General features: G+C 47.0%; 1 protein-coding gene across 7 annotated transcripts in view; it reads left to right on the top strand.

Annotated features, from left to right (window-relative positions):
* Positions 1-23,224, top strand: part of LOC147114602 (receptor-type tyrosine-protein phosphatase mu) — a 1,110,132-nt gene that overhangs the window by 925,827 nt on the left and 161,081 nt on the right. The window lies entirely within an intron of this gene.

The raw sequence follows: 23,224 nt of genomic DNA, 5'->3' as shown, positions 1-23,224 counted from the left end.
ATTTTTCCATTTCCCACATCACCACGGTGTGGCTTCCTTAAGTGAGATTGGCAATTTTGTGCCAGGTTACAAGCAATTTTCAGCAGTGCATCAGGTGACCTAGGTCAGCAGACAGATGAAAGCTTCAGTGTGGGCTTGTTTTGAAGCCAAGACTCGCTGCGCCATACAGTCCCTGTTGTTTGCGGTCTTCGTTTTTTGAGTAATGGAAAGAGTTTGTCCATGTGATTTGGTTGGGCAATTTTACACGGCTTGATGCTAGGGCCTCGCATGCAGTCGGAACATATCGGGAAATTGCCGCTGTACTGTTCGTGAATCTCCAGCCGTTGATTTTGCAATCAATTTTGTTAGAAACAGTGGTGGTCCAAAGAGACTTGGGGATCCTGGCACATAGATCATTAAAATGTCATGGACATGTATAGAAAATAACCAAAAAGGCTTATATCTAGAGGACTAGAATACAAGGGGGTAGAAGTTATGCTGCAGCTATACAAAGCTCTGGTTAGACCACACCTGGAGTACTGTGAGCAGTTCTGGGCACCACACCTTAGGAAGGATATATTGGCCTTGGAGGGAGTGCAGCGTAGGTTTACCAGGCTGATACCTGAACTCCAAGGGTTAAATTACGAGGAGAGATTATACAAATTAGGGTTGTATTCCCTGAAATTTAGGTTAAGGGGTGATTTGATCAAAGTTTTCAAGATATTAAGGGGAACTGATAGGGTAGATAGAGAGAAACACTTTCTGCTGGTTGGGGATTCTCGGACTAGGGGGCATAGTCTAAAAATTAGAGCCAGGACTTTCAGGAGTGAAGTTAGGAAACACTTCTACAGGCAAAGGGTGGCAGAAGTTTGGAACTCTCTTCCGCAAACGGTAATTGATGCTAGATCAATTGTTCATTTTAAATCTGAGATTGATAGCTTTTTGTTAACCAAAGGTATTCAGGGATATGGAGTTAGGTCACAGATCAACCATGATCTCATTGAATGATGAAACAGGCTCGAGGGGCTGAATGACCTACTCCTGTTCCTATGTTCCTATGGTCCTAATATGCACGTATTCCTGAAGGTTTTATCACATGATCTCCTGCCTGACCTCCTGCCCTGACCCCATACTCTCGCCTTTGGTCGCCTGACATGTCCATCCTCACAGTGCAATGTCAATCAGAAAGTGAATTGACTCTTCATTACTCAATTGGATGATTTTTCGACTCTCAGCCAAACAGCCTTTTTTTCCCCCATGCCCAAAATGTATTAAACTTGTAAACAAAAGTATTCAAAGAAAATGTTTTAAAAAAACAAACTTTTTTTTGATGCCCCTGATGATTTTTCTCCCGGGGTTGTTCGCAGCAGTGCTCTGGAGAAAATAGTCCTTCATTTCTGGAGACTCCAGGGCAATCCTGGAAGGTTGGCATGGCAACTCGAGTGAGGCCCCTGTGGTGGTGATGGGCCTTTGTAAAATTTACCCATTTGGAGTTGAAAGGGAGCGAACTTTGGATAAATTTGTTTCTTTATCCCCACTCAGTGCATTGGCAAATAGTGATGGACATGCCTCGTGATTAAATCTTGCATTTTGAACTAAATTACTGTGATACTGGGCAGTTTCAACTGATCCGAAATGCAGTGATATCACTTTTTAATTTCACTGCTTCTTAACTGGGCAGTTATATATTATATTACTATAGGTATGTGCTAAACTAATATGAACATGCAAAATAAAAGATATATCTTACCAACAGCCACAATTACACTGCCAATCAGTTACAAGTTACAACTCGCTGTAGCCTCAGAGGGAGGTCATCCCCAGTGGAGAATAACGATTAGCTGCACTGAACATGATACAGCTGTTACTCTGGCACTGAAAGATGATCTACATTTAGCAGACCTGACAGACCACACACATAGAAATCAATATTTCAAGTTCAGACTGACAGTGACTTACCAGAAACAAAATGCAGTGTGTTCAGTAATGTGTCAGTGTGTAGATCACATCTACTCAGACTGAAAGTAGGAGCTTTATAATTAATCAGCATGAGCAGTGGGAATCTATTGTGGAGATGCAATAGTACATTATCAAACCTGCTGCTGTAAAATAGGAAGGAAGTCTCTTTTTCCCTACAATGTTTTCCCTTCCTCTGCTCAAAGTGCTGAGTCTTGCTGGGAATGGTTTCACAAATACAGACAGCCCTCTGTCATTCTTCTGTGTAAGGCTAGACAGCAGGTAGTGGGGGTCATCACAGGTATAACTTAATTCCACCCACATCCCTCCAAGCTTTGGTCACTGGACTGGGGACCAGGCCGTCAGAGGTCTTTGACATATATTTACCTCCTTAGCCTTTCAGCACTGCAGTCAACTCTAGCAGCCTACTGCTGCTCTGAGATCAGTGAACAATGTCAGCCTTGGCTCAGTGGGTAGCACTCTCGCCTCTGTCAGAAGGTTGTGGGTTCAAGTCCCACTCCAGAGAATTGAGCACATAATCCAGGCTGACACACCGTGAGGGTGCTGCATTGCCGGAGGTGCTGTCTTTCGGATGAGACGTTAAGCCGAGGCCCCGTCTGCCCTCACTGGTGGATGTAAAAGATCCCATGGCACTATTCGAAGAAGAGAAGGGAAGTTGTTCTGGTGTCCTGGCTAATACTTATCACTTAACCAACTCCACTAAAAACAGATTATCTGGTCATTTATCTCATTGCTGTTTGTTGAACCTTGCTGTGCGCAAATTGGCTACCGTGTTTCCCTACATCACAACAGTGAACTCATTAAAAATCTCTTAAGGAAGAAGTGCATTCAAAATAGTTAAATTGTTCACTGGTACAGATTTATAAGAATTACAAATATATAGCCAGTACTAAATTCCCATGAATGATTGTAGAATGCAAATTACACTGTGCGTTTCACACTGCCAATTGATTACAGTGATTAGAAGTGCCACCTAATAATGGATGATAATATTGAGAATCCTCATCAGGACATCATAAAGCTGAGAAAAGTGGCAGAAGATTAGATTAACTCAGTGATGGGTTTTTAAAAAAAATGTAGATTACAAGAAGAAAGGAAGAGAGAAAACGTTGAGTTCTGAGGAAGGTTTGAGGTTTATTTTACTTAATCAGATCACTTCTTACGTAAGAAAACTACTGAGCATTTGGCCTGAGTATAAAACAAGGCTTTAATCAACTGTTTCACAACCATGAGTTTCTAGTTACATCACTAGTTCCTGGTTACAAAAACGTCCTGAGCAAGCTGGGCCCACGCCCGAGTATTTATACTTTCCTTGGACGGCGCCACCAGCTGGCCACCCAGCGTTATCTCATGAGTTATTTCTACATGAATGGTAAGATTCATGACAACTTCTGTATATTCTGGAGAGTTAGGGGCACGGTTTCCTCTCTGTGTTTCTTCTTCTCTCACCACCCAGTGTAAGTGGGGTCATAGCAGACCAATAATTACATTTGAGTCACCGTGTTGTCTATAGTCAGTTTGTTCAGAGGTCATACATGTGCAGAGGGCATGGGAGGTGCACCATTCGCTGAATTGACTGTCTGGGGCAGAGTCTACTACAACATGGGAGTCGCGCAGAAAAGTGGAGTTGATGTCGAAGATCAGCCTTGATCTTCTTGAATGGCGCAGCAGGCTCGAGGAGCCGTACAGCCTACTCCTGCTCTTCTTTCTTATGTTCTTAACAAGTGCAGTGAGGTCACACTGAGGATCAGTATCTGGTGAAGCTCAGGTTCAGCATGGAGGTTGCTACTGATCTGTGATATCTGGTCTATGATTATCTGCATTATCGGGTCCTGCTCTCGCCTGCCAAAATTGCTCACTATTCCAGAATCATTCTAGAATGCAAAGATAAACCCCGGCTCGTATTCTCTACTGCTAACCATCTTCTTAAACTCCTCTCCCTGTCTCTTCCACCCTCACTTCCGACAACAAGTGTAAGGCGATCATGGAATTCTTTTTCTCTAAGATTGAGACCATCCATTCAGCTGCCTCTACCACTTCCCTTCCTTCCCCTAGCCCACCGGGCCAAACCTCCTCTAAGGTTCCCCCTGCCCTAGCCCTGAACTCACATCTTTCTCCAGTTTCTCTCCGATCTCCCCTCATGGCCTCTCCACGTTCATCTTGTCCATGAGACCCACCTCCTGCTCCCTCGACCCTATTCCCACCAAACTGCTGACCACCCAACTTCCTTTTCTGGCTCCCATGTTAGCTGACATTGTTAACGGTTCGCTCTCCTCAGGTACTGTCCCCCCCCCCCTCAAATCTGCCATCATCAACCCCCTCCTCAAAAAACAACCCTTGACCCCTCCGTCCTAGCAAACTACCGCCCCATCTCCAAACTCCCGTTCCTCTCCAAAGTCCTTGAACGTGCTGTCACCTCCCAAACCCATGCACATCTTTCCCGCAATTCATGTTTGCATCCCTCCAATCAGGTTTCCGCCCCTGCCACAGTACCGAAACAGCTCTCATCAAAGTCACAAATGACATCCTTTGTGACTTTTTTTTATTCGTTTATGGGATGTGGGCGTCGCTGGCAAGACCAGCATTTATTGCCCATTCCTAATTGCCCTCGAGAAGGTGGTGGTGAGCCACCTTCTTGAACCGCTGCAGTCCGTGTGGTGAAGGTACTCCCACAGTGCTGTTAGGTAGGGAGTTCCAGGATTTTGAGCCAGCGACGATGAATGATCGGCGATATACTTCTAAGTCAGGATGGTGTGTGACTTGGAGGGGAACTTGGAGGTGGCGGTTTTCCCATGCGCCTGCTGCCCTTGTCATTCTAGGTGGTAGAGGTCGTGGGTTCAGGAGGTGCTGCCGAAGAAGCCTTGGTGAGTTGCTGCAGTGCATCTTGTAGATGGTGCACACTGCAGCCACGGTACGCAGGAGGTGGAGGGAGTGAATGTTTAAGGTGGTGGATGGGGTGCCAATCAATTGGGCTGCTTTGTCTTGGATGGTGTCAAGCATCTTGAGAGTTGTTGGAGCTGCACTCATCCAGGCAAGTGGAGAGTATTCCATCACACTCCTGACTTGTGCCTTGTAGATGGTGGAAAGGCTTTGGGGAGTCAGGAGGTGAGACACTCGCCGCAGAATACCTAGCCTCTGACCTGTTCTTGTTGCCACAGTATTTATGTGGCTGGTCCAGTTAAGTTTCTGGTCAGTGGTGACCCCCCAGGATGTTGTTGGTGGGGGATTTGGCCAATGTAATGCCGTTGAATGTCAAGGGGCGGTGGTTAGAATCTCACTTGTTGGAGATAGTCATTACCTGGCACTTGTGTGGCACAAATGTTACCTGCCACTTATCAGCCCAAGCCTGAACGTCGTCCAGGTCTTGTTGCATGCAGGCATGGACTGCTTCATTATCTGAGGAGTTGTGAATGGCACTGAACACTGTGCAGTCATCAGCAAACATCCCCATTTTTGACCTTATGTTGGAGGGAAGGTCATTGATGAAGTAGCTGAAGATGGTTGGGCCTAGGACACTGCCCTGAGGAACTCCTGCAGCGATGTCCTGGGGCTGTGATAATTGATCTTCAACTACCACAACCATCTTCCTTTGTGTAAGGTATGACTCCATCCAGTAGAGAGTTTTCCCCCTAATTCCCATTGACTTCAGTTTTACTAGGGTTCCTTGATGCCAAACTCGGTCAAATGCTGCCTTGATGTCAAGGGCAGTCACTCTCACCTCACCTGACTCTATCTCGCTGCCGACGGAAGTGGTGGAAGCAGACACACTCAATGTTTTCAAAGAGAGACTGGATAGGCACTTGAGGGAAATAAACTTGCAGGGCTACAGGGATAGAGCGGTGGAATGGGACTGACTGGATTGCTCTGCAGAGAGCCGGCACGGATTCAATGGGCTGAATGGCTTCCTTCTGTGCCGTTATGACTCTATGACCTCTGGAATTCAGTTCCTTTGTCCAGGAATGGTAGCATAGTGGTAATGTCAGTGGGCTAGTAATCCAGAGGCCTGGCTTAATGATCCAGCGACATGAGTTCAAATCTCACCACGGCAGCTGGGGAGTTTTGTAACGTCCGTGTGTAACTGAGACACGGACTGAAGGAGTTGGTTATAACAGGTGTTTACTGAATGGAGACAAAACTGGAACTACTATACAAAGTTACAACACAGGCTTATATACCGGGGTGGTCACTACTGGTACTGCAGTATACAGGGGCTGCAGAATATAGTTCCTTCTTCAAAGTACATACACTACAATTCCTCCCCTTTTAGCTAAACAGTACATAACATTCGATTAATAATTAAATAACATATTTACAATTACAGTTGCTATATACATTAGCTGAAGTTAAGCAATTATAAATTCAGTCTTTGAGGAGGCTTCCTGATTCTGTCCGGATAACGCCTCTTTGGGGTATCAGGTTCTTCTGGCAAAGTTGATTCGGGATCAACGTCGTTGTTTGGTTCGTCTGCTTCCAATATCACCGATTCTGAGGTAGATGCAATTGGTACTTCGGTTTCATCGCCAGGTGTATCAGATCATGGTGTGGATTTGACATTTTCCAGTGACTCTAGAATCTGGTCAGCATGGCGTCTTACAATGCTCTCTCCAACATCCACGGTATACATTAGAGGTCCTTGTCGTGTGCAGATCATTCCTGGCTGTCATTTCTCTGTGCGGTCGTCCCGAGCCAAAACTGGTTGACCTATCTTAAAACTCCTGGTTGGCCTTTCATTCATATTCTGAAACTGCCTGTTCTCCACATCTCTTCTGATGTTTGGCTTAACCAAATCCAAACGGCATCTTAGTCTTCGATTGAAGAACATCATGGCAGGAGTTTGGTTGGTAACCGCATGTGTCACATTCCGGTAGGCAAACAAGAAGTTATCCACCTTGTGTTGTAGGGGTATGTCTTCATTACACATTGCCTTGATAGCCTTCTTGAATGTTTGAACGAACCTCTCAGCCAATCCATTGGTGGCTGGATGATATGGGGCGGATGTGTAATGCTTAACACCATTGTTCTTTAAGAACCTCCGGAACTCTTCAGACACAAACTGTGGTCCATTGTCGGAGTAAATCTGTTCAGGCAGCCCATTTCTGGCGAATATGGTTCGTAAGACTGTGATGGTTTTTTCTGTGATGGTTGAGGACATTTTTATTACCTCTGGCCACTTTGAATGTGCATCCACCGCAATTAAAAACATCGAGTCCATAAATGGACCAGCAAAATCAATGTGTACCCTTTGCCATGGAGATGAGGGCCACTCCCATGGATGTAGAGGGGCTTGTGGTGGGGCGTTTTGGACCTTCTGGCATCCTGTACAGCTCTTGGTCATCTCTTCGATTTCTCTATCGATTCCCGGCCACCACACAAACGCTCTGGCTAAGTTCTTCATTTTTACCCCTCCCAGATGACCCTCATGAAGCTCATTGAGCACTCTATCCTTCAATTTGGGTGGAATTACTACTCTGGATCCACACATCAAGGTTCCTCGGCACACTGACAGCTGTTCTCTTCTCGGCGAGAATGCTGGCAACAGTGGTTCGCCATGCGCTGGCCATCCCTTCACCGTTAAATCATAGACCCAGGAGAGTGTCGGGTCATTTTGTGTTTCCTTTTCTATGTTTGCATTCGTCACAGGTAGACATTCGACTATGGTTGAGTGGAATATCTCCACAGGATCCACTGCAGGTGCTTCTTCCACTGTCGGCAACGGTAGGCGCGACAATCCATCAGCATTCCCATGCTGTTTAGTTCCTTTGTACTCGATGTCATATTGGTGTGCCCCTAGGAAAAGGGACCACCTCTGTAGCCGTTGTGCTGTCATTATCGGGACGCCCTTCTTAGGGTTGAAAATGGAGACAAGAGGTTGATGATCAGTTAGTAGAGTAAATTTCTGTCCGTGCAGGTAGTGATTGAACTTCTTCACCCCCCCCCACACCAGGCTGAGGGCCTCTCTGTCAATCTGGGCATAGTTACGCTCGGCTGCAGTTAACGAGCGTGACGCAAAAGCTATTGGCCTCTCTGAACCATCAAGGGATTAATGTGACAGTACCACTCCAACGCCGTAGGGAGACGCATCACATGCCAGTCTTATCGGTAGTGATGGGTTGTAGTGAGCCAATATTTCTCTTGAAGTGATCAGGCCTTTACACTTCTGAAAGGCCCGCTTACATTCATCGCTCCATTTCCATGCTACTCCAGTTTGTAGCAGGGCGTTCAGTGGGTGCAGAATTGTGGACAAATTTGGCAAAAACTTATGGTAGTAATTCACCAATCCGAGGAATGACCTCAGTTGCGACACATTTTCAGGCGCTGGGGCCTTAACTACCGCTTCAATTTTGTCAGGGGACTTATGTAACCCTGATACGCTTATCAATTACTCCATAAAAGACGATGAATCAGGAAGGTGATGAAAAGGCTTTTATTAACTAGAGAACAGAGCATGCCTCTCGTGGGTGGCTGGTTCCAAGAAGGAAGTGAGTCGGCGAAACCCCCACCTTTATACCTGGTCATGTGGGCGGAGTCAGCTGAGGCATGCCTTGGTACACAGCGCCACCCAGAGGTAACAATATACAATAACAGTGGTTTACCACAAACCCCTCTTCATCAATCACGTGGCCACAGTACGATATTTGCTTCTTTAAAAACTCGCACTTGGGGCGATTGGCTCGTAGCCCATGTTCTCTTAGTCTAGTGAGCACCTGCTCTAGGTTGGCAAGGTGTTCACTGTCATTTTCACCTGTCACTAGGATGTCGTCCAAGTAACACTGAGTCCCCGGAATCCCTTGCAGGACTTGTTCCATCGCTCTTTGCCATATAGCCGGAGCTGATGCTACTCCGAATACCAGTCGATTATACTGGTAAAGACCTTTGTGAGTGTTTATCGTGAGATATTTCCTAGAGGATTCTTCAACCTCCATCTGCAAATATGCTTGCGCTAGGTCAATTTTTGTAAAACGTTTCCCTCCAGATAGTGAGGCAAAAATATCTTCTATCCTCGGAAGAGGATACTGTACTGTGTGAAGGACTGGGTTCACAGTCACCTTGAAGTCCCCACAGATGCGAACCTTCCTTGGCTCCTCAGACTTATTGTTTAACGTTTTCTTCATGACAGGAACGATGGGTGTCGCCCACTCGCTCCAGTCTACCTTAGTTAGCATGCCTGCATTCTCCAGATTCTCCAGCTCTGCCTCGACGGCTGGGCGAATTGCATATGGTACCGGTCTTGCTTTGAAAAACTTGGGAATTGCATTCTCTTCTATTTTTATCAAGGCGGTTACACCTTTAAGAGTTCCCAGTTCTTGTTGAAATACCTCTTTAGCGTTAGCCAAGATTTTTGACAATCGTCCAGGTGTGACGTCGTCATCCTTTTTACCAGCCACCGTCAGTGCCTGAATGGAGTGCCAGTCTAAACTTATTTTTCTGATCCATTCACGTCCCAATAACGGTGGTCCACCATCTTGCAGTATGTACAGATACAATTTCTGTATTTCCTTGCCGTTGTATTCGACAGGCACCCTTATTTTCCCTCTGGGGTATAATTTCTGCCCCATATATGTCTTCAAGACAATGGATGTGTCTTTCAAGGGTATGTGTGAGAATAGCCGCTCATAGTCTCGTCGATTCATGACGATCAGGGCTGATCCTGTATCCAATTCCATTTTGACTTGGGACCCTGCTATCGTGAGGGTGACCCAAATGGTTCGGTGATCCTCTTTTGTGATTACGTTGTGTAGTTTGAGACAGCTTAGTCTCTTGTTCCCGGATTCACTATCGCTCTTCTGGTCTTCGGAACTACTGTCCGTCATCTTTTGTACTTTCCTGTACTTTTCCTTAGTAGTCTTTTTGTTGTCGTTCGTCTTCTTCCCGGACCTGCAAACTCGTGCAATGTGTCCCATCTTTCCGTATTGCCTGCATGTTTTGTTCTTGGACCAGCAGTCCTTCTGGTCATGGGTTGTTCTGCCGCAGCGATAACTTTTTTCAAATCCCCGTGTCATTTCATGGGTGCTGTATTCCTGTAGCTTTTGCTGTATTTCCGCAGCTCCCCTTGCTGCTGCTTCGTACGATACTGCCACGCTGAAAGCCTTATCTAGCGTCAGCTCTTTCTCTGAGAGTAACCTCTTCTGGGTATCTTCACTCTGGAGTCCACAGACAAATTTGTCCCGTAGGGTATCTGCCAGTCCTGCTCCGAACTGGCAGTACTTTGATAGCTTGCGTAGTTCCGTAAGGTAATCAGCATTGCTCTCATCTTTATGCTGATTTCTCTTGTGGAATTTAAATCTTTCTATCAGGAGCGGTGTAGGATTTAGGTGTTCCTGTAGGATATCAACAATTTCGTTAAAACTCTTCGCCATCGGTTTGACTGGAGTGATCAGGTTCCACAATAGGCCGTACGTTCTTGCGCCCATTAAGTTTAGTAGTACCGATGCCTTTTTCTCATCGGCTACTTCATTTGCCTTGCAATATACTTCGACTCTTTCCACATACGTGGTCCAGTCTTCTATTGCATTATCAAAGGCAGTGATATTGCCAGTCTTCGGCATCTTGGAGATCTAAGATGGCGCCTCCCGCGCTTTGCCTTCTTCCCCGATTGAACAAAATGGCACCTCCCGCGCTTTGCCTTCTTCCCCGCTGGATTAAGATGGCGCCTCCCGCGCTTTCTGTCTTTTCTGCTGCTGCTAGCGCTGTTGCTGGCGTTTTTATGCCTTGATGGCGACGCCCTATGGTCTTCGCGCACTTCCCCCCCGCGCTGCTGCCAACGCTGCTCTCCGCGGTCCCCGTGGCAAACTGCAGCTCCTCACGGCTTTCTGCGCTTCTAATTTCTTTTATTTTAATTACTGTTCCCGTCTTCAGAGCAGACCCTATGGGACACTTTCCTCCCTCTTCTCGGGTCTGTACGCTGCCCGGCTTCGTAGCACCGGCCGCGCCCTGTGTGCTCCACCCTCTCTCTCTCTCTCCTCTTCCCGACAACGCTGCTCGGCCCCGTTGAAAAGCCACCCGATCGAGCTCTAGCCCGCCGCAGCCCAGGAAGGATCAGTGTACTACCTGCCACCAGCCCGATTAGCTGGAACACCATAGACTGGATAACCAAGCCCAGCTCTCGACAGCCTCTCCTGCAAATCTTCGAATTCGATGAATCAGAGGGCGGTTGCCCATGGTCGACGCCCGTTTCTGCTGTTTGTTTTTTTTTCTTTTTGGATTTCTTCCTTCTGGCCTCGACCTCTAACAACTTCGCTTCAGGGATGGATCCCCGTGAGGTGGTGCAGAACTGTAGGTAAGTTCGGATCTGTTCGTCGCCAGTGTAACGTCCGTGTGTAATTGAGACACGGACTGCAGGAGTTGGTTATAACAGGTGTTTACTGAATGGAGACAAAACTGGAACTACTATACAAAGTTACTACACAGGCTTATATACCGGGGTAGTCACTACTGGTACTGCAGTATACAGGGGCTGCAGAATATAGTTCCTTCTTCAAAGTACATAAACTACAAATTTAAATTCAGTTAATTTAATTGTGACAAAGGTAAACTATTCCTCCTCGCCCTTCTTAACTTGTCTGCAGACTATGACATGGATGACCACACTATCCTCCTCCAATGCCTCTTCACCGTCATCCAGCTGGGTGGGACTGCACTCACCTGCTTCCATTCCTATCTATCTAATTGTAGTCAGAGAATCACCTGCAATGACTTCACTTCCCACTCCTGCATTGTTACCTCTGGTGTCCCCCAAGGATCTATCCTTGGCCCCCTCCTATTTCTCATCTACATGCTGCCACTTGGCAACATCATCTGAAAACACAGCTTCAGATTCCACATCCATACTGATGACACCCAGCTCTACCTCATCATCAATTCTTTCGATCCCTCCACTGTCTCTAAATTGTCAGACTGCTTGTCCGACATCCAGTTCTGGATGAGCAGAAATTTGCTCCAATTAAATATTGGGAAGACCGAAGCCATTGTTTTCGGTCCCCGCCACTAACTCCATTCCTTAGCCACTGACTCCATCCCTCTCCCTAACATCTGTCGGAGGCTGAACCACAGTGTTCGCAACCTTGGTGTCATATTTAACCCTGAAATTATTTTAATTTACTATAATTACTTTGCCTCAGTATTTACCAGGGAGATAGAACAGGTGAACATGGCATTAGATGATTGATTAGTAAAGAAATAACTGAATTTAAAATAAAAGAGGGGATATATTAAATAAACTAATCAAACTCAAAGAGGAATAAACCCCTGGTCCAGATGGATTACATCCATGCATTTTAAAAGAATCTAGGGAAGAGATAGCAGAGGCATTACTACACATATTTAATAATTCATTAGAAAAGGTGTAGTGCTAGAGGACTGGCAGATAGCTAACATAATACCGATATTTAAGAAGGGGGATAGAACATGTCCAGGGAATTATAGACCAGTCAGCTTAACATCGGTGGTACGAAAAATAATGGAATCCCTACTAAAGGAGAAAATAGAAGAACATCTAGAAGCCAAAAATATAATAATGAATAGTCAGCATGGATTTCAAAAGGGAAAGTCTTGCTTGACCAACCTCATTGAATTTTTTGAAGAGCTAACAGAGGGAGTAGACAAGGGTAATGCAGTACATGTAATTTATCTAGATTTTCAAAAGACCTTCGATAAGGTACCACATAATCGACTAATGAATAAAGTCAGAGAATGCAGAGTCAGGGGACAAGTAGCAGAATGGATAGCAAGCTGGCTTCAAGACAGAAAGCAGAGAGTGGGGGTAAAAGGTAGCTATTCACAGTGGCAGAAGGTGAGTAGTGGTGTTCCACAAGGATCAGTGCTGGGACCACTGTTGTTCACAATTTATAATAACGATTTAGACTTTGGAATCAAAAACACAATTTCTAAATTTGCGGATGACACCAAATTTGGGGGGAAAGTTAATACTGAGGAGGACTGCAACAAATTACAGGAAGACATTAATAAACTTGCAGAATGGGCATATAATTGGCAAATAAAATTTAACACAGACAAATGTGAAGTATTACATTTTGGTAGGAAGAATAGGGAGGTCACTTACTACTTGGAGGGTGCAAGCCTGGGTGGGGTAGAGGAACAAAGGGATCTAGGAGTACAAATACACAAATCACTAAAAGTAGCAACACAGGTTAACAAGGCCATAAAAAAAGCAAACCAGGCATTAGGGTTTATTTCTAGATGGACAGAATTGAAAAGTAGTGAAGTTATGCTAAACTTGTATCGAACCTTGGTTAGGCCACACTTGGAGTACTGCGTACAATTCTGATCGCCATATTATAAAAAGAATATAGAGGCACTGGAGAGGGTGCAGAGAAGATTTACAAGGATGATACCAGAAATGCGAGGGTGTACCTATCAGTAAAGGATGAACAGGCTCTTGAAAAAAGAAGGCTGAGGGGTGACCTAATAGAGGTCTTTAAAATGATGAAACGTTTTGATAGAGTGGATACAGAGAGAATGTTTCCACTTGTGGGGAAGAGCATTACTAGAGGCCATCAATATAAGATAGTCACCAAGAAATCCAATCGGGAATTCAGAAGCAACTTCTTTACCCAGAGAGTGGTGAGAATGTACCACAGAGAGTAGTTGAGGCAAATAGTATAGATGGATTTAAGGGGAGGTTAGACAAGCATATGAGGGAGAAGGGAATAGAGGGTTATGCTGATAGAGTTAGATGAGGAAAGACTGGAGGAGGCTCGAGTGGAGCATAAACGCTGGCATGGACTGGTTGGGCCGAATGGCCTGTTCCTGTGCCGTATATCCTATATAATCCTATGAAATGAGCTTCCAACCACATATCCGCATTATAACTAAGACCGCCTATTTCCACCTCCGTAATATCGCCCACCTCCGCCCTTACCTCAGCTCATCCGCTGCTGAAACCCTCATCCATGCCTTTGTTACCTCTAGACTTGACTATTCCAACACATTCCTGGCTGGCCTCCCATGTTCTACCCTACGTAAACCTGAGGTCATCCAAAATTCGGCTGCCTGTGTCCTAACTCCCATCAAGTCCCGTTCGCCCATCACCCCTGTGCTCGTTGACCCACATTGGCTCCCAGTTAAGCAATGCCTCGATTTCAAAATTCTCATCCTTGTTTTCAAATCCCTCCATGGCCTTGCCCTTCCATATTTCTGTAATCTCCTCCAGCCCCACAACCCCTCGAGATATCTGTGTTCCTCTAATTCTGCCCTCTTGAGCATCGCTGATTATAATCGCTCAACCTTTGGTGGCTGTGCCTTCTCTTGCCAAGGCCCTAAGCTCTGGAATTCCCTGCCTAAAGCTCTCTGCCTCTCTACCTCTCTTCCCTCCTTTAAGATGCTCCTTAAAACCTACCTCTTTGACCAAGCTTTTGGTCATCTGCCCTAATTTCTCCTTATATGGCTCGGTGTCAATTTTTTTTATCTTATAACGCTCCTGTGAAGCGCCTTGGGATGTTTTACTATGTTAAAGGCACTATATAAATACAAGTTGTTGTTGATGCAGGGACAGCCAGTGAGAGTGAAGGTGGTCCACTGCATTGAAATTTTAAGCGACATGATCTTTCCAGACACCCACAAGGACTCCCCTGCAGTTTGTCACTGTGCCATCCTCCGTTATGTTAATGGGGTAATTGAAGCACTGTTTCACTACATACCCACTATATACACTTCAACAGGGACAACCAGTAATTTTACCAGATTGCTTACATCCTAAAGATGCAGGATATTGCCGTCTTTACACATGTAGTCATTTGTGCACAGGCTAGCAATCCATGGCATGCCTAAATAGGAAGGGATATCTTTCTATTAACATAATATTGCTCATAATATAATGCACGTCAAGCAATATCAGTTATCATAATATCATAGAATATCACAGCACAGAACTGGGCCATTCCGGCCAGCAAGCCTGCGTCAGTGATTTTCTTCACATGAGGCCTCTAATCTAATCCCACTTTCCTGCTCACTCCTAAATACGCTCCCTGTGTAGGTTGAGCCTTGCACGAGGAGTAAAATGAAGGGACCCTATAAAGTCTTGCAAACTTGCAGCCCTGCGAAGGCTGCTGCTCGAAAGTGGTTTCAAATAGGCTGATGAAAAATGCTGAAATGTTTTAAAGGCTCAGTAATGCTTTAGACAATTTTTCAGCCTTTGCAAAGTTTGTAAAGTGCGAATAAGCGATGACTTAGAATGAAAAGACAGAAAGTGCAGTCAATTGTGTTGATCGCGCTTCGTGTGAAGTAGCACGAAAAACATAATTGTTTGGGAGCAGCGAACAAAGAAAACCTGCACGTTATTTATAACTTGCTTCAAATAAAGGAAAATCACAAGCTCACAAAATAAATGTAGGTGAAGAAGGCCATTTAGCCATTCTAAATTCATCCGTCCAGAAAGGCCCTACGGTTCCCTCCGCCCTACGCCACTGCAGAATCCAATTGTTTCATAAACGATTCCAGAGTTTTCGCCAAAAGTACTCTATCTGGAAGTCTATTCCATGAGTTGATCACTCTATTGTGTGAAGAATTTCCTGATATCAGTCTTAAATTTGCCTTGTGAGACCATGGGCTCGAAGTTCATTATAGCCCAGGAATGGGTGGTATCTTTAGAAAAGTTTGAGAATTAGCGCCAGGCGCTAATGCTTTAGACTGCACACAAAATTCATTCTCACTGCTCATAGAAATGACTGGGGCGCTAAATCAAGTCTTAAAGGCCTAGCTCAGTGGAGTTACACTCAAAGAGTGGACCAATATCAGGTGCAGTCTAATCTCAACTCATCATTGCCACAGGCTTTTCCCAGTACCTGAAGGGGAGGTTCATTGATACTGCAGAACCTCAGTCTCAGCATTGCTGGCTATGCAGCTGCCTCAGCAAGGAGAAGCACAACAAGGAGAAGGAGCCGGAGGACTGAAGCAGGTGTGCTCATGGCAGACCCACCTCAGTCGGGTGGTCAGGGTGATTGAATGCTTCAACAAATGCTACATACCACCAGCTTCACACATTGCCCAAGCACCAGACCCCCAGCACTCACCCACCAACAATCTCTACCTACCAACACTCACACTCATATCTCACACCTTGCACACAATGACAGCTATTCAACTATGGCAGGCACAAGGGTCATCAGTTATTAGAATGAGTTTGATATGTTCATGCATAAATTTATAAATAGAGCTTGCAATATTTTGTGGTCTCTATCATTTTGCCTTTTGCGCCCAGGAGGACGCTGTGATATTGTATGACACAGGGATGGTATGATGGGCATGTGGTGAACAAAAGGGATCTGGGGTTTAAGTCACCCTGGTGTGAGGCTGGAGGTCGATTAGGAGGAGGTGTCAGAGTTCTATGACCACCACCTTGGGATGCGGAGCTGTCTAATACACTGCTCCTTGCTTAATTGAAGGTAGGAGAAGTGTTGTCGGAATACCCTCGGAGGGTAAGGCCTCTTGGTGTGAGCCCTGTCTGCACACCTGTTCCCGTATTTCTCACTGCCCACGCTCCCTCCACCGTAGATCCTGGAAGGTGAGGTGGCGCCAGTACAGCCCCCATTAATGTTGCCAAGTGTAGCAGTTTGAATATTTGAACAATAAATGTAGGCACTTTGCACTTGCCAGAACACTGCTGATAGAAAAGAAGCTTGAAATTACTCATACAAAGTGATCCACTAGCTGAAACTGACAAGAAACTACTGAAACTAACCTGCCCTGACAGCTGCGAGTGATTAATGTGGATGCCTTTAAATAACGTCCTGGAGCCGGCGTCCTACAGCTGTGCACCTGCTCTTCCTGTCGCTGTATGGTCAAGGTGCAAAGGTAAGTGGCGAAAATCAATTTTGCAGATCGGGTGTCCAGGGAGCGTTGCACGCTCACTGACGTCACAATCTGTTGGCGTTGAAGTCCCCGGCGGTACCTCGTACCGGCGGTGCAACGGGGGGTCTGGATTTGCCGTGCGCCACTGAATTCACCTCGCCCCATTACCACCCTCTACAGGCGCTAATGTGAGGCACTAACCAACTGAATTCCCCCCACCCCCATGTCTGTTAGGGAATGAATGACTGTGCAAACTCCTTTCATATACCCTTAATATAGAAGAGTTTATCTCCCTTGAGCCTGGATTCGAACCCATGTCCTTGATTGAAAGGCTAGGGTGCTAACACACTGCACCACCCAATCCTCTACTAATCTTTCAGTCTGCATTTTACTTTCCAAAGTCTAATTTTTGTGGGAAAGATTTATTGGTTTTACTGTCTGTTCACTTGTGCATGATATATAGGGGGTGAATTTATGTGGGGGTTTCATCCTTTTCATTCACTGTGTTTACGCAGTAGCAGAAGGGTCCAAAGGACACAGATTTAAGATAATTGTCAGAAGAATCAGTGATGAGATAAGGAGAATTTTATTTTTACGCAGCGAGTTGTTACGATCGGGAATGCACTGCCTGAAAGGGTGGTGGAAGCAGAGTCAATAATAACTTTCAAAGGGGAACTGAATAAATACTTGAAGGGGAAACATTTACAGGGCTACAGGGGGAAGGAGCAGGAGAGTGGTACTCATTGGATAGCTCTTTAAAAGAGCCGACAAAGGCACAATGGGCCGAATGGCCTCCTTCTGTGCTGTACCATTCTATGATTCTATTCTGGGGTTTCAGCAACTCGGGGGAGCAGAGGAGCCAATGCAGATATTCACCCACATAGAGCTGAAGTTAATACGCACAACATTACAGAGGCTGACTTTCAACATTATAATCAAACCTTCATTCAGTTTACCTTTTCTAAAACCATTTTCAGTTCAAGGTCAGAATATTCAGCAATGTAGCCAACAATACTTGCATTTTTTTTGTCTCAATCTAGTCAATAAACACATGCAGAGAACAGCAAGTACTGCTCTTTCCTTACAATGAAAGGAACATTGCAAAGTGCACAGTAGAACTTTTAGCGTTAGGTAATCACTGGCATACAGCGGCATTGATATTCATTAACCGGAAACGTTTATTTTGCAGGATCTGCTGATATGCGTAAAAAGAACTGACTTTTAACTCTAAGTACTGATACATGCCTAAAAGTAGAATCCTCCATGCATGCAATTTTTAATATCAGCACTGTAACCGATCAGTTCAGGCTGCCTTCTCTAGCCATAGTTTCAACGCAAATTCCACAGACTGGGGAGTTGATGCAATCACTATTCCAGCAATTCTAAAGGGCAAGAGAGCAGGGTATATTTAAAAAAAGTGCTCCTTTTCTGCTACGGTTGCCATTTTACATAGGATATACAGCACAGAAACAGGCCATTCGGCCCAACCAGTCCATGCTGGTGTTTCTGCTCCACCCGAGCCTCCTCCCGTCTTTCCTCATCTAAATCTATCAGCATAACCCTCTACTCCCTTCTCCCTCATATGCTTAGCTAACTGCCCCTTAAAAGCATCTATACTATTCACTTCACCCACTCCCTGTGGTAGTGAGTTCCACATTCTCACCACTCTCTGGGTAAAGACATTTCTTCTGAATTCCCTATTTGATTTCTTGGTGACTATCTTATATTGGTGGCCTCTGGTTTTGCTCTTCCCCACAAGTGGAAACATTCTCTCTGTATCCACTCTATCAAAACCTTTCATGATTTTAAAGAACTCTATTAGGTCACCCCTCAGCCTTTTTTCAAGAGAAAAGAGATCCAGCCTGTTCATCCTTTCCTGATATGTATACCCTCGCATTTCTGGTATCATCCTCGTAAATCTTCTCTGCCCCCTCTCCAGTGCCTCTATATCTTTTTTATAATATGGTGACCAGAATTGTACGCAGTACTCCCAAGTGTGGTCTAACCAAGGTTCGATACAAGTTTAGCATAAATTGACTACTTTTCAATTCTATCCCTCCAGATATAAACCCTCGTGCCTGGTTTGCTTTTTTTATGGCCTTGTTAACCTGTGTCGATACTTTTAGTGATTTATGTATTTGTACTCCGAGATCCCTTTGCTCCTCTACCACATTTAGATTCTTATTTTCCAAGTAATATCTAACCTCCCTATTTTTCTTACCAGAATGTAATACCACACAATTATTTCATTTGCCAATTATATGCCCATTCTGCAAGTTTATTAATGTCGTCTTGTAATTTGTTGCAGTCCTCCGCAGTATTGACTATTCCCCCCAATTTGGTGTTGTCCGCAAATTTAGAAATTGTGTTTTTGATTCCAAAGTCTAAATCATTAATATCAATTGGGAACAGCAGTGGTCCTAGCACTGATCCCTGTGGAACACCACTTCCCACCTTCTGCCACTCTGAATAGCTACCCTTTACCCCCACTCTCTGCTTTCTGTCTTGAAGCCAGCTAGCTATCCATTCTGCTACTTGTCTCCTGACTCCACATTCTCTGACCTTGTTCATCAGTCTATTATGGGGTACCTTATTGAAGGCCTTTTGAAAATCTAAATAAATTACATCTACTGCATTACCCTTGTCTACTCTCTCTGTTACCTCTTCAAAAAATTCAATGAGGTTGGTCAAGCAAGACTTTCCCTTTTGAAATCCATGCTGACTATTTATTATTATATTTTTAGTTTCTTGATGTTCTTCCATTTTCTCCTTTAGTAGGGATTCCATTATTTTTCCTACCACCGATGTTAAGCTGACTGGTCTATAGTTCCCTGGACATATTCTATTTCCCTTCTTAAATATAGGTATTATGTTAGCAATCCGCCAGTCCTCTGGCACTACACCTTTTTCTAACGAATTACTAAATATGTGTAGTAATGCCTCTGCTATATCTTCCCTAGATTCTTTTAAAATGCACGGATGTAATCGGTCCGGACAGGGGTTTTATCCTCTTTGAGTTTCATTAGTTTAGTTAATATATCTCCTCGTTTTATTTTAAATGCATTGGCCTAGAAATTCAGTTGGTTGCGCCAGCCGTTAGCACCTTAAGAGAAGTGAATTTCGGGCGCTATGCGTGTAGCGTCCGGGCGCAGCGCGATCTGCGCCTCGCCCCAAATTAAGTACACATTTAGCGCCGGCGCAAAGTTTAGCGCGCGCTCACCTGCGCGCGCAGAAAATGACGTCATATCCTCGTGCAACGCCCTTTGCGCGCCCCGATCCAGAACTTCAGTGGGACCGCCCCATTGTGCGGCCGGCGGCCCGCACGCTTGTTTAGTGGAACGCAACAGAGCCGACGCGGGACCCGGGGAGCGTAAATTAAAGGGCACTTACCCTGCACTATAAAGGGCAGCCATTTTGCAGCAAACACTCTTGTGCAACGGATTTCTGGAGAGAGACCAAGGAAGACAGCTTTCTGGTTTGGGCCCACACTAGCTCAGGTATTTTTGGCTTCAGGCCAGAGCATTGCAAGTGGCCTCTTGTATATTTGACTGTTTGGCAGCATATTATGGGGGCTGCATGGGGTGCCAACGCTGAGTTTCAGCGTCATGTCCGTAGGGCTCGCAGACGCGGTGTGAGAGGGGCAGCCCTGGCTAGACGCAGAGGGGGCAACAGGCATCGGCAACATAGGCCTTACCCAGTCAGGGCATACCGCCAGCAGCGCACCTACCTCAACATGAGTGGCGCGAGATGTGTAAAAAGGCTGAGATTCCGAAAGGAGGTGGTTGCAGAGATCTGCCATCTGCTTCGCAGAGATCTGCGTCCAAAGCTCAGGAGCAGGACGTCTCTGTCGGTGGAGGCGAAGGTGACGGTGGCCTTGAACTTCTATGCCACCGGCTCCTTCCAATCCGCTGCTGGGGACATAGCTAACATATCCCAGTTCGCTGTGCATTGCTGCATCCGCCAGGTGACCGATGCCCTTTTCAGAAGGAGACGCCAATTCATCTCCTTCCCCATGGCCCTGGAGAGGCAGCATCAGCGTGCACTGGGATTTGCAAGATTCGCGGCCTTCCCCTTGGTGCAGGGCGCCATTGACTGTACGCATGTGGCTTTGCGGGCACCTGTGGAGCATGCCGAGGATTACCGCAACCGGAAGGGCTACCATTCCCTCAATGTGCAGCTGGTGTGTGACCACAAGCAGCGCATCCTAGCTGTCAATGCCCGCTTTCCAGGCAGCAGCCACGATGCCTTTATCCTGCGGCAGACAACTGTGCGTGACATGTTCGAGGCACAGCCTCCCCCAAGAGGATGGCTTCTCGGGGACAAAGGCTATCCTTTGTGTACCTGGCTCATGACCCCGCTCCGCGCGCCCAGGACCCCTGCTGAAGAGGCATACAACGAGAGTCATCAAGCGAGCAGGAACATAATCGAGCAAACAATTGGCGACCTCAAGCAGCGGTTCCGCTGCCTGGATCGTTCCGGCGGATCTCTGCAGTATTCCCCGGACTGAGTGTCCCAATTCGTCGTTGTTTGCTGCATGCTGCACAACCTGGCTCTCCGCAGGACTCAGGCACTGCCACCTCACGTTGGACCACCACCTCAGGAGGAGGAGCAGGAGGAGCATGAGGAGGAAGAGCAGGAGGAGGAGGAGTACCATCCCAGGAGGGAGCGAGAAGGTCCAAGGGCCGTCCGTCGGCGGCTTATTGAACGGCACTTCTAAGCCCCCTGTCAGGGAATGCCTTGTGGCCATGAAGGAACATGAACGCAGCCGCTCCGCAAGCCCTCAGCCGGCGAAGGCAACAAACACTTACAGCAACAAACATGGACACTCTCTGAATAAAGAGAAATCTTTATTTTAGACCAATGAAACCCCTTCACACATGAAACCCAGAAACATTAAACGGCCCCAAAAAACAGTACATCAAATGACTCACTCCCACAACCTGGGGAGGAATAACTGAACATTTGTTCAAAAATGGCCTTCATCCTCGGCCTTAACCCAAAAAACATCCCCAGAAACAAAACAACCATGGCCAAAAGAAACATAGGCATTGCCATATAAAATAACACTTGGCCACACCGTCTACTTCTTGGGCCGCGAGGGCGAGACCTTGTCGAGCCTTTTGGGGCCCCTGCCCGGCCTGCTGCTCCTCCGCAAGCTCTGCCCAGTGGCTGCTGCGAGGCTGGGGAAAGGCTCCTGAGGGTTAGATGTCCTTCCGGCAGATGCCCTTGGGGGGCGGCCTAGACGGGGTTTGCCCCTCGAGGGTCCGGCTGGTGATTTGCGCAGCTGTGCCTGGCCAACATCATTCGCAGCCGCTTGCCGTTGAGGCGCCACCGGGGGAGTGGCGGTGACGACTGAAGGAATGTGTGCAATCTGGCGGATGGTCGGCCCTGGCTGGTGATGTGCCACTCTGGCACTCGCACGGGCCCGCACTGCAGCATGCGCACCAATCTGCCGAAGGGCAGCCCGCTGTGCTGCTGCAGCGCGGCGGGTGTCCAGGCGATGCCTGGCTGACGCAGCGCGTGTGGCAGCAGTCAGTGCCCCTGTTGCCCTGGTCTGTGACCGCAACAGAGCAGCCACTGTCTGGACGGCATCACTGATCAGCCGGCCACTCGCGGCATGTGAGGCCCCGAACTCGCGCACACTACTAGCCAGGGACTCGATGGCCTCAGGCATCCATGCCACTACCCCCATCAGCTCGGTGTGCCGGCGATCCGAATCCTGGGCCATTTGATCGAGGTGGCGCACCTTCTCTGAGTTGAAGGTGGCCGGACTGGAGTCCGGACTCTCCCGCTGGGGAGCAGGGGGCAGAGCTGGCCGACCCTTGCCACGTTGCCGGCAGCGACTGGGCCCAGCAACTGCACTCCCCTCCGATCCTGCCCCCCTCTGGGGGGAAGGCCGTGGACCAACCGCAGCCCTCCTGGGTTGCTGGACGCCACTGGTCCCAGCAGCTCCACTCCCCTCTGACACTTCCTCCAGGCTCTCCTCCAGGGAAGACGTGTCCACTACTTCGGCATCTGCAGCCGCACCTGACTGCTGCCCTGATGGTCCGCCTTCCTGTTCCTCCTCCTCCTCCTCCTCGGAGGGGCTGTCACTGGCAGCTTCAGGGAGCTCCTCGTCACCAGCTGAAAGCAGGAAGGCACAAGAGTAGCTTTAGAGTGAGGAGAGGGCGTCAGCGAGGGAGGCATGACTGGCAGCATTCAGCGCATTGGTCGGACAATGGCAAAGGAGGTAGATCGGATGCGCAAGTGCGACGAGAGAGGTCCAAAAGGTGATGTCCATACCATTGTGGCCCAGAAGAGGGTCGGCATCTCCACAGGCGACGGGCCCAATCACCCAGGGTCCCATGAGGCAACTCACGCGCTCCTCCAGGGGAGTGAGCTCCTGGATCTGGGGGCGGCCTCCCCCGGTCTGCTCCTGGTGCCTTCGGTTGTTGGCAAGTTTAGCCTGCAAGAGAAAGGACGG

This window comes from Somniosus microcephalus, chromosome 7, assembly GCF_052327205.1.
Source record: "Somniosus microcephalus isolate GS21.2 chromosome 7, FLI_Smic_1.0, whole genome shotgun sequence".
NCBI lineage: Eukaryota > Metazoa > Chordata > Chondrichthyes > Squaliformes > Somniosidae > Somniosus > Somniosus microcephalus.
Note: the sequence above shows the minus strand (reverse complement) of the source record. Positions and strands in the feature narration are given on the sequence as shown.